The sequence below is a fragment of the Muntiacus reevesi genome, chromosome 22 (genome assembly GCF_963930625.1).
Source record: "Muntiacus reevesi chromosome 22, mMunRee1.1, whole genome shotgun sequence".
Classification (NCBI taxonomy): Eukaryota; Metazoa; Chordata; class Mammalia; order Artiodactyla; family Cervidae; genus Muntiacus; species Muntiacus reevesi.
In genome coordinates this window covers 31,070,721-31,082,933 of record NC_089270.1, presented here as the reverse complement: position 1 = coordinate 31,082,933, position 12,213 = coordinate 31,070,721, and the positions used below count along the sequence as shown (strand labels likewise).

General features: G+C 39.3%; 1 pseudogene; it reads right to left on the bottom strand.

Annotated features, from left to right (window-relative positions):
• LOC136152747 (UDP-glucuronosyltransferase 2B31-like) overlaps positions 1–12,213 on the bottom strand; it is a 58,357-nt pseudogene that overhangs the window by 11,424 nt on the left and 34,720 nt on the right.

Here is a 12,213-nt window from a genome sequence, read left to right as displayed (position 1 = left end):
TTTCCCAGATTTTCCCTGTCACCTTTTATATATCATTGGCCATTTCACTTCTGTGAATTTGCTGTTCATACTTTTCATTTATTTTCATATTGGACTGCTAGACTTTTCATTGGAGATTTGTAGTATTTCTTATTGCACAGTGACTGCCAACTCTTTGTCTATTAAAAGTGCCACCATGTAGATTTGAGGAAAATTGTGTAATCCTATATGCTTGATTTAAAAACATTTTCTACTATGGAAACATATGGTTCTACCTTCTTACTTTTCTGTTAGTTCTGCTTTTCTTTAAGTATATGCCAATTACATAGGTGGGTTCTATATGGTAAAATTTCCTATAATTCCCTGAACATCAATATTTCTTTTTTAAAATAAATTATGCCTAAGGCTGATGAATGTTTTTTTATATGTTGTGGATGGCGATCCCGTTGACCAACAAGACACGACTCATTCCATCACCTGGATATTTTGATTATAAACTGCTTTCTTGATGTATAGTTTTCATCATTACCTTCAGATTGCTTCATTTGATTCACCAATTTTTTACAAAATTTACATGATTTTTATATTGTGTTCATTGTTTCTGATTATTTCAGTCATAATGGACCTAGGTTTAAAGAAAATAATGTCTATAATGTTTTCTGTCATGATAAAGGATTGAATGTTTACATGTAAGTGTTATGAGAGGGACGACACAGTAGCTTACTGAGGAAAGAGACAAAAGAATGATAAATGCTGATCTAAAGTGTGGTTATGGTATAACATAATATGAAAGTGAAAGTTGATCAGTCATGTCCAACTCTTTGGGACCCCATGGACTCTAGCCTACCAGGCTCCTCTGTCCATGGAATTCTCCAGGCCAGAGTACTGGCCTGCTGGTAGCTGTTTCCTTCTCCAGGGGATCCTCCCAACCTGGTATCGAACCCAGGTCTCCCTTGTTGCAGGCAGATTCTTTACCATCTGAGCCACCAGGGAAGCCCAAGAATACTGGAATGGGTAGCCTATCCCTTTTCCAGGAAAATCTTCTCAATCCAGGAATCAAACTGGGATCTCCTGCATTGCAGGCGGTTTCTTTACCAGCTGAGCTACCAGGGAAGCCCATATTATAATATGATAGTAAATAATTCAGTCTGTGTTCAACAAACCCATTGAATTTTTCATCATATCTGCAAGTAGCTAAGTGGTGCTGTGTCTTGAATAGTACAAATATACATAGATTTAGCTATATATATTGATATAGATAAGATCATAAATATATTCAGGTAGCTTTGGAGAGAATGAAAATTCAAAAGTCCCTTTAGAGTTCAGGCTATAATTTTCTTAACATACAGTTGAGAACTTATATCCATTAGCAAAGGTTGATTATGGGAGTGAAATTAATAGGTGAATAAAAGGTGGATGACAAAAAGTGAGTTAGATCATGAAATTAAAGATTTTTCAAATATCTCAATTTTATAAAAGGAAGCATGTAGCAGTTGCTATACTTCTAATTCCACAAGCACTCCAAAGGCAAATGAGTTTAACTGCATGAAAGCAAGTGTCTTGCCATGGCTTTAAGTAAAAAGTGATGTTGAGGCTAGATGCGCAATAAAAATGAAGAACTATTAGTTGTCTCACAAATAAAATTAAAAGGTGAATATTTCAAGAGAATTCCAATTACTGAACAATTTATATAGCAAGGAAAAGCTATAAAATTTATAGAAAAATGAAGACAAAATTCTGAATATCTACAAAGTATTATTGATACTATGAGTAGACTTTCATTGTTCTTGTTTCTACACTCTACATGTGAAAAACCGTTAAATTCAATCATATCTTTTTAGTACAACTATTGCAATAAAATAATAAATTTCAATACATAACCACATAGTTCTTTTTTTTTCAGTTTTTTTTTTTTTTTATTAGTTGGAAGCTAATTACTTTACAATATTGTAGTGGTTTTTGTCATACATTGACACGAATCAGCCATAGAGTTACACGTATTCCCCATCCCGATTCCCCCTCCCACCTCCCTCTCCACCCGACTCCTCTGGGTCCTCCCAGTGCACCAGGCCCGAGCACTCGTCTCATGTATCTCACCTGGGCTAGTGATCTGTTTCACCATAGATAATATACATGCTGTTCTTTTGAAACATTCCACCCTCACCTTCTCCCACAGAGTTCAAAAGTCTGTTCTGTACTTCTGTGTCTCTTTTTCTGTTTTGCATATAGGGTTATCATTACCATCTTTCTAAATTCCATATAAATGTGTTAGTATGCTGTAATGTTCTTTATCTTTCTGGCTTACTTCACTCTGTATAATGGGCTCCAGTTTCATCCATCTCGTTAGAACTGATTCAAATGAATTCTTTTTAATGGCTGAGTAATATTCCATGGTGTATATGTACCACAGCTTCTTTATCCATTCGTCTGCTGATGGGCATCTAGGCTGCTTCCATGTCCTGGCTATTATAAACAGTGCTGCGATGAACATTGGGGTGCACGTGTCTCTTTCAGATCTGGTTTCCTCGGTGTGTATGCCCAGAAGTGGTATTGCTGGGTCATATGGCAGTTCTATTTCCAGTTTCTTAAGAAATCTCCACACTGTTTTCCATAGTGGCTGTACTAGTTTGCATTCCCACCAACAGTGTAAGAGGGTTCCCTTTTCTCCACACCCTCTCCAGCATTTATTGCTTGTAGACTTTTGGATAGCAGCCATCCTGACTGGCGTGTAATGGTACCTCATTACACGCCAGGATGTGTGATCTTAATCAAGGATAATTACTAATGACTGACATCAGTAGGAATACTTACATTTTACATACTTATTGCTATATTCAATCAGCTATGGAATATAATCATGACCATTCACACATGATCGCATAGACGAATATAGTTTCATTGCCAAATTCAGATATTTTAAAATGGTAGTAGATGGTCTTTATTCTAAAGCAAAAAGACAGTGGGAAATTTCTAATAACCAGCATACTTTATTTCTGTATTTTATTTTTTTCTAATTTTCTTAACTTTTATACCCCTTCAGTCCTCAACACTCAGAGGTTTAAACACATCATTGACAGAATGTCAGAATTCACAAGTTTTACAAAATTTAAGTTTATTATATATTTTATAATTTTACTTTTTATACTAGTCCTAAATTTCAAAATTGATATTTACTGGCTTATGTTATAGAAGAGAGTTATATATCCACTCATTAATATAGATTTTGATATACGTCTTTTACATCTTTTTGATATACAAGGGAAATACATGTGTAATCAGCCACTATTTCCAAATCGGGAAAGGAGTACATCAAGGCTGTATATTGTCACCCTACTTATTTAACATATATGCAGAGTGATTGCCAGGAGAAACATCAATAACCTCAGATATGCAGATGACACCTCCCTTATGGCATAAAGTGGAGACGAACCAAAGAGCCTCTTGATGAAAGTGAAAGAGAAGAGTGAGAAACTGGGCTTAAAACTCAACATTCAGAAAACCAAGCTCATGGCATCTGGTGCCATCAGTTCATGACAAATTGATGGGGAAACAGGGAGAGACTTTACTTTTTTGGGCTCCAAAATCACTGCAGATGGTGATAATAGCCATGAAATTAAAAAAGACATTTGCTCCTTGAAAGAAAAACTATGACCAACTTAGACAGGATATTAAAAAGCAGAAGACATTACTTTGCCGACAAGGTCCATCTAGTCAAAGCTATGGTTTTTCCAGTAGTCATGTGTAGATGTGAGAGTTGGACTATAAGAAAGCTGAACACCAAAGAGTTGATACTTTTGAACTGTGGTGTTGGAGAAGACTCTTGAGAGTCCCTTGGATTGCAAGGAGATCAAACCAGTCAATCCTAAAGGAAATCAGTCTTGAATATTCATTGGAAGGACTGATGCTGAAGCTGAAACTCCAATACTTTGGCCAACTGGTGTGAAGAACTGACTCATTGGAAAAGAGTCTGATGCCAGAAACAATTGAAGGTAGGAGGAGAATGGGACAACAGAGGATGAGATGGCTAGATGGCATCACTGACTTGATGGACATGAGTGTGAGCAAGCTTTGGGAGATGGTGATGGACAGGGAAGACTGGCAAGCTGCAGTCCATGGGGTTGCAAAGAGTTGGACATGACTGAGTGACTGAACTGAACTGAACTGAATCAGCCACTTAAAAGAAATCAATCTTATTTATAATTTATTAGCAATAAGTTAATTAAAGTACCTGAAAAGTAAAAGTATAGCTGCTTAGATAACAAATTGTAAAGCATTGCCTACAAGAAAAAAATAATTAGTAATTTTTGACATGAATCAAGAGTTTTTCCAACTTTCCTGATTTGGAAATAATTATCATTTGTGGGGAAGGCTTATTTTTTTTTTTGCAATTTCTAAGTATCAATAATGCTGTTGAAAAAGTTCCAACTTTGTGATAATAAAATTTATTGAGCTGATCATGAACTCATTAACAATGAACCACAAAGGAGTGACAGTGACAATCATGTAGTTTCTATACCCAGTGGAAAAGTGTGGTATGGATTTTGGAATTCCCAATCAATTCTCATTTATAATTGATAGTGTTTAACCTCTATTTGCTCTGGGAATGTAAAGTAACTCTATCAGCAAAGAAACAGCATAGGTCAATAGGAGAAGATTACCAAATAAGATAGCAAATTATAAAAGTAGTTCAAAATACCCAAAGACCCCAGGGGAATTTTATGTATTAGAAAATAAGGTACCAATCTATTTGATGGAGAAAGAGGCTGCTGAATCTTTTCCATGCCAGTTTCCATATGCTTGATTCCTTCTTACAGTCCCTCTCCCTCCTCAATCAGGAGGAGCAATGTGACAGGTTAGAAGCAGAGTCCATTAAAGGCCAGACCTTCAATGCACAGGGTTTACCTAAGGGCAGGACCCCATCTTCTCTTTGATCTTCCTGATTCAGACTTTGGGAGGACCAAGTCGCCAGGGAGACTGATGTTTCTCTTTCTCTAAGTCACTGTGTCTGGATGGGATCTGGAGGCCTCTTTGGGAACCCTGACCATCCTTTCTCTGAATAGTACCTTGCAAAGCACACTGATAGGGCTACTTTAAAATTTAGGGGAAATGAAAGGGGCCAGGATTATCTGGCAAGCACAATCTTCACGATGCATTCCAGATTTTTATCACTGTTGCACAATGTCTTTGTGCTACTGCACTTACTGTTAAAATTTAACTCTTGAGAAAATTTGTATGTTTACTGTGTCCTCAAGAGTCCTTCAATGAAAAGGACAAATGACAAAGCAGAATTTGATGATTTATCTTCCTGCCCACAATCCCATTATAATATAAAAATTCATATTGGATCTCTTAATACTTTTTGATAATGTTAAACCAAAGTATTGTTAATAAAAGATACTCTAAATTACTGTCAGTCAGTAGTTCAGTCACTCAGTCATGTCCAACTCTTTGCAACTCCATGAATTGCAGCACGCCAGGCCTCCCTGTCCTTCACCAATCCCCGGAGATAACCCAAAATCATGTGCAGTGATTCAGTGATGCCACCCAGCCATCTCATTCTCGTCCCCTTCTCCTCCTGCCCCCAATCCCTCCCAGCATCAGGGTCTTTTCCAATGAGTCAGTTCTTCCCATGAGGTGGCCAAAGTATTGGATTTTCAGCCTCAGCATCAGTCCTTCCAATGAACACCCAGGACAGGTCGGCTTTAGGATGGACTGGTTGGATCTCCTTGCAGTCCAGAGGACTCTCAAGAGTCTTCTCCAACACCCCAGTTCAAAAGCATCAATTCTTAGGTGCTCAACTTTCTTTATAGTCCAATCCTCACATCCATACATGACCACTGGAAATAGCATAGCCTTGACTAGGCGGACCTTTGTTGGCAAAGTTAACACATCTGCTTTGTAATATGCTAGGTTGGTCATAACTTTCCTTCCAAGGACTAAGCGTCTTTTAATTTAATGGCTGCAATCACCATCTGCAGTGATTTTGGAGCCCCAATAAATAAAGTCTGACACTGTTTCCACTGTTTCCCCATCTATTTCCCATGAAGTGATGGGACCAGATGCCATGATCTTAGTTTTTCTGAATGTTGAGCTTTAAGTCACGTGTTTCAGTCTCCTCTTTCACTTTCATCAAGAGGCTTTTTGTTCCTCTTCACTTTCTGCTATAAGCGTGGTGTCTTCTGCATATCTGAGATTATTGATATTTCTCCTGAAATTCTTGATTTCAGCTTGTACTTTCTCCAGCCCAGCCTTTCTCATAATGTACTCTGCATATAAGTTAAATAAGCTGGGTGACAATATACAGCCTTGACATCCTCCTTTTCCTATTTGGAACCAGCCTGTTGTTCCATGTCCAGTTCTAACTGTTGCTTCCTGACCTGCATATAGGTTTCTCAAGAGGCAGGTCAGGTGGTCTGGTATTCCCATCTCTTTTGGAATTTTCTACAGTTTATTGTGATCCACACAGTCAAAGGCTTTGGCATAGTCAGTAAAGCAGAAATAGATGTTTTTCTGGAACTCTCTTGCTTTTTTGATGATCCAGGGGATGTGGCAATTTGATCTCTGTTTCCTCTGCCTTTCCTAAAACCAGCTTAAACATCTGGAAGTTCATGGTTCACGTATTGCTGAAGCCTGGCCTGGAGAATTTTGAGTATTACTTTATTAGCGTGTGAGATGAGTGCAATTGTACGGTAGTTTGAGCATTCTTTGGATCGCCTTTCTTTGGTACTGGAATGAAAACTGACCTTTTCCAGTCCCATGGCCACTGCTGAGTTTTCCAAATTTGCTGGCATATTGAGTGCAGCACTTTCACAGAATCATCTTTCAGGATTTGAAGTAGCTCAACTGGAATTCCATCACTTCCACTAGCTTTGTTTGTAGTGATGCCCTCTAAGGCCCACTTGACTTCACATTCCAGGATCTGGCCCTAGGTGAGTGATTACACCACTGTAGACCTTGTCATATATATTTTGGTTTATATAAATATCTGAGATAAGTTGGAGCTATCATAGTAGCTGAACCTGTTGCGGAAATTGTCTGTAATCACATCTTTTATATTATATAAGTGACTCATTAAATATTTTTCCACTCTTAAATTACTTTACCTACCTTGTGTGGAACCTGGGCAAGAGCTGATGCAGTCATATTGACACTTTCTTCTGTTAATAACCACTGGCTCCAAAGAAAACACCACAATATCTTTTTCTCCAGAGCTCTGGGTAAACTCTTTCACTTCCTGTGGAAAAAAAATTTGCTTCCTGTGGGGAAATTAATAAGATGACTCCAGTCAGGCTCTCTCCCCCCATGCTCTCAGGCCCTCTCACCCATGTTCTGTAAACAATGAGTTTGCACAGCTATGTAACAGATGGGAGCTGTAACAGATGTAGCACTGCGCATGCACATCCCGAGGTACTTCCGGTCACGGGTTGCTTTGTGCAGTAGACCTGTAGGAGCTTCACCCTGGCTGCTGCTGCACGGGGGGTACATTGGCGTGACCCATGGTTACGTCACATGAGATTATGTTATGGCTAGGTTATGGTTATGTTATGGCTGCTGGTACAGATGTTTCATCAGTCAGGAGAGAAGCTGTTTCATGGCTGCCGTGCCAGTCAGGAGAGAATAACCCTGTCTGCAGTTCCTGTGGCTCCTTGAGCCTCCTTCTAGCCTCTTCGCTTGTGCCTTGCCTACCCTGGGTTCAGCGAACACTGTGAACACTGTGAATGGTGAGAAAACTGGCGTCACAAACAAGATCAGCAAGACACTTCATCACAAAGGAGCAACAGCATAGCTAACATATTGAAAAGTTGCTCCAAACACCTAAAGAGAGAACATCGGATATATTCTGGAATTATTAGAATAGTAGCTTTTTAAAAGATGTTGCCATCTTAATCATTCCTAAAGGTATGGTTCAGTAGTATTAAGTGTATTCATATAGTGCAACCAATCACCAGAACTTTTTCATCTGGCAAAAATGGAAGACTATGTCATTAAGAAACTACATTTTCCTCTTTCCTCAGCCTCTGGCAGCCATCACTCTGCTTTATGTTTCTACGAATTTAACTAGACTGGATACTTTGGACTTTTATAGTACTTGTCTTTCTGGACTAGTTTATTTCACTTAGAGTAAAATTCATCACTATTGTGTGGTGTGTCAGAATTTTCTTCTGAAAGCTAAGTAATACTTTATTACTTACCTAACTCAATGAAACTATGAGCCATGCTGTGTAGGATGGCTCAAGATGGATGAATCACGGTGGAAAGTTCTGACAAAATGTGGTCCATTGGAGAAGGGAATGGAAAACCACTTCAGTATTCTTGCCTTGAGAACCCCATGAACAGTATGAAAAGGCAAAAAGATAGGACACTGAAAGATGAACTCCACAGGTTTGTAGGTGCCCAATATGCTACTGGAGATCAGTGGAAAAATAAATCCAGAAAGGAAGAGATTTGGCAGGTTTGCAGAGGAGGCCTCCAATAAATTTGAAATTTGGTAGCACTGAGAGAGGAAATACTAAATTCCAATAGATGTCATGATGAGTCATGTTTCAGCTTTCCCCATTAGCTCAAATGTTGTACTGGGTCTTCCTGAAAGGAAAAACAAAAACAAATCTTTGATAAAGTGACTATCTTGTCACATGCATATATTAGGTAATTTTTGGAAAAAGGCTTGGAATGTTTTGGCCAAAGATGTTTCAAAGTGTCTGTTTTTTAATAAAGCAAATATGTATGTGCATGTATAAAATGCAATATGCATGCATGCATGCTAAATCACTTCTGTCATGTCTGACTCTCCGTGAGCTTGTGGACCTAGTAGTTCTCTAGGCTCCTCTGTCCATGGGATTCTCTAGGCAAGAATATTGGAGTATTAGTAAGGTAGATGCTGAAGTTTAGTAAGGCAGATATATAAGTGCTTGGAGAAGTCTTAATCCTTCAAATTGTGGTTTATAACTTCCTGGAATGCTCTATACTAGAATGGAACACAGGGTTCTACTTTCAGTATTCCATAAATTTTTACGTAATAGTAATGTGTTTGCTGAACCCTGTCATGCCCTCCTCCAGGGGATCTTCCTGACCTAGGGATTGAATCCATGTCTCTTAACTCTCCTTCATTAAGGTTCTTTACCACTAGTACCATCTTGGGAGCCCATAATATATAATATAGTGTAATATAATAAGAAAACTGAGCTACACAAGTTGGAACAGTTTCTAAGTTACCTGGATACTATTGCTACAAATATGTGTGTAACTCTTCAATATACATGTCTTCATTAATCAAAAATTTTACGAGGTTTCTAGTGATGCTTTCTAAATTAAAAAAGGAAGCTTAGTAAGGTAGATATATAATCTTCTGGAGAAGTCTTAATCCTTAAAATTGTGGTTTATGACTTCCTGGAGTGTTCTATGCTAGTAATGGAACACAGAGTTCTATTTGCAGTATTCCATAAAAGTTTCCATAATATTTATGAGTTTGCTGAATCATTTTATATTTTAATTTCCTCATTTCACTTAGAGAAGACAAATTCATGTGACTTTATGTGAATTCACCTTCAAACGAACTAGAAAAAATAAGATTTCATGCTGCCAACTAAAAACATGACTTACCTACTATTTCACTGTAAAACTTACTCCATGTGTTCTCATTAGACATTTGGAACCAAAAATCAAAATAAAGTACATATATTTTTGACCCTCTCCATGAGTGTCATATTATCACTTAATTCAGACAACATAACAGGTACATAGGATGGTAAGAATGGAAGTTTTCCACTAATCTTTTCAATTGAATCACCAGGCGAGAAGCAGGGATTGTACAAATAAAGGTACTTTAGGTATCTCAGAGAGCAGCTCACCACAGGATCCAACGGCATCTGCAAGAACAACATCAAACCTGATTCCTGTGTTTTGTCATAAGTCATTTATAGAAACAACATCTTTACAGAGATCCTTAAAAACATCAAAAAATTCCCAGTATAAACTTCTTACTAATGAAAAATGTGTCCAAAACAAATCTTTTGCCAGATATGTCCACGTGCTGACCAAATGCTTGATAAAATTCTTACAATGTGCTGTGTGCTGTGCTGTTACTCAGTCATGTCTGACTCTTTGGGACCCATGGACTGCAACCTGCCAGGCTTCTCTAGCCAAAGGAAAAGTCTCATATTTAATAGGAGATGATTCATTGGGATCAACAAGAGTGGAAGTGTCAGAACAGTCACCTCATGACACCTCCTGACAAGTTCATCCAGAACTGTTTTCATATTCATTCAGTGACTGTATTCCATTGGCCACACCAGCACCTTTCCACAACTTCTAGAGTTAAAGTAGCAAGTCATCTGTAGCAGTACCAGAAATTAGAGCCACTTCATAGACATTTTGCTCCTGTAAATATTACTGCATCTTTTCACCAGTGCTCATGCATATATAAAAGGAGAAATCAATCAGGAAGTTAAACTATAACTCCTGATCTATAATATGGGAGTTTATATATTTATAATATAATACAACTCAAATAAGGACATTATATTAATTGTCAGCAGAAGTGGATAGCAAGTGAAAGGGCAAAGAGTAAAACACTTCTAGGTTATACAGTGCGTTCAGTATTGTCAGCGCTGCCACTGATCTAAAAGTTGATGAGTTTACACATGCAAATCCACTATGTTATGTAAGAGACAAGACTAGCCTGAAAACTGTAGCAGGTGAATGTCTGCAGTCTACTTCAAGCAGAGTTAGAGTTAAGGTGACATCAATAAGATAGATGGGTCACAGTCCGTAGGGTTGCAAAGAGTCAAACGTTACTGAAGCAACTTAGCATGCACACACACAGCAAGATAGACATTTGAAGGTTTCAACACTTGTATCTCCCACAAAGAAATAGCAAAAACTATAAATAAACAACTGCAAACCAGTGAACCATATGTTGGGAAAGCTCTGGACTATAATGAAGAAGCAATGGAAACCTGGCATGATTGAAAACTGAGAATGGTCATATAGAAAACGTGGGACTGATTTTACTTGCATTATCCCCTCCTCCAGTTCAGAGATTCTGTGTCTTTTGGCTAAGATCAAGTGTAGAATTGGGACTTCCTAGGTTGCTCAGTAAAGAATCCACCTGCAGTGTGGAAGACCTGGGTTCAATCCCTGAGTTGGGAAGGTCCCTGGAGAAGGGAATGGCCAGAATAAGGTATTCTAGCCTGGAGAATTTCATGGACTATATAGTACATGGGGTCACAAATAGTTGGACATGACTGAGCTACTTTCATTTTCAAGTGGCTCAGTGGTATAAAGAACCGATCTGCCAATGCAGGGGAACCAAGAGACGTGGGTTCGATCCATGTTTGGGAAGATCCCCTGGAGTAGAAAATGGCAAACTACTCCAATATTTTTGACTGGAAAAGTCCATGGGCAGAGGAGCCTTGTAGGATATAGTCTGTGGGGTCGCACCAAGTTGGACATAACTGAGTGATTGAGGACACAGAGCTCAGAACACCTTGGCACCAGCAGAGATTCCGTCAGAGTAAGTTCCCTCCATGGGGAAGAATAGGGCCAGAAAAGACCAGCAAGCCTCACTATCATAGGTGTTTACAGCCTTTGTTACTGAGGACTTCCACAGTCTTCACCAACTCTGATTCCAGCCACAGAGCTGCCGAGTCTGCTGTTGCGTCTTTCCTGAGACTGGAACGGTCCCTGTGGTGGGACCTGACCCTTGGGGCCTGTCAATCCTGTGCCTGGCTTTCTCTGATTGGGATGCCACAAGCCTTGTGGTCTATATGAGATGAGCTGCTGAACTGCACCCTGCCCCCAGGTTCCAAGTCAGCTCTTTTCCTGCTGTAACTGGGGTTGGGCTTCCCTGGCAGCTCAGTCGGTAAAGAATCCATCTGCAAAGCGGGAGACAGGATCGATCCCTGGGTTGGGAAGATCCCCTGGAGAGCGACATGGCAAACTTCTCCACTATTCTTGCCTGGGAAATCCCATGGACAGAGGAGCCTGGCGGGCTATAATCCAAGGGGTCACAAGAGTCGGACACAACAGGATGACTAAACCACCACCATATAACTGGGGCCATGCTGCTACAGCTGTAGACCTCATCTTGTACTTGCGGTCATGTCTTTGGCCATTACCCAGGCTGTTCTAAACCCCCTTGTTGGGTTCTAAGTCAGGGCTTGACCGACTGTCACCGGGGCCACTTTTCTGTACCACAGCCCCTGGGTCCTGACATTGACTTTAACATGCCATCAC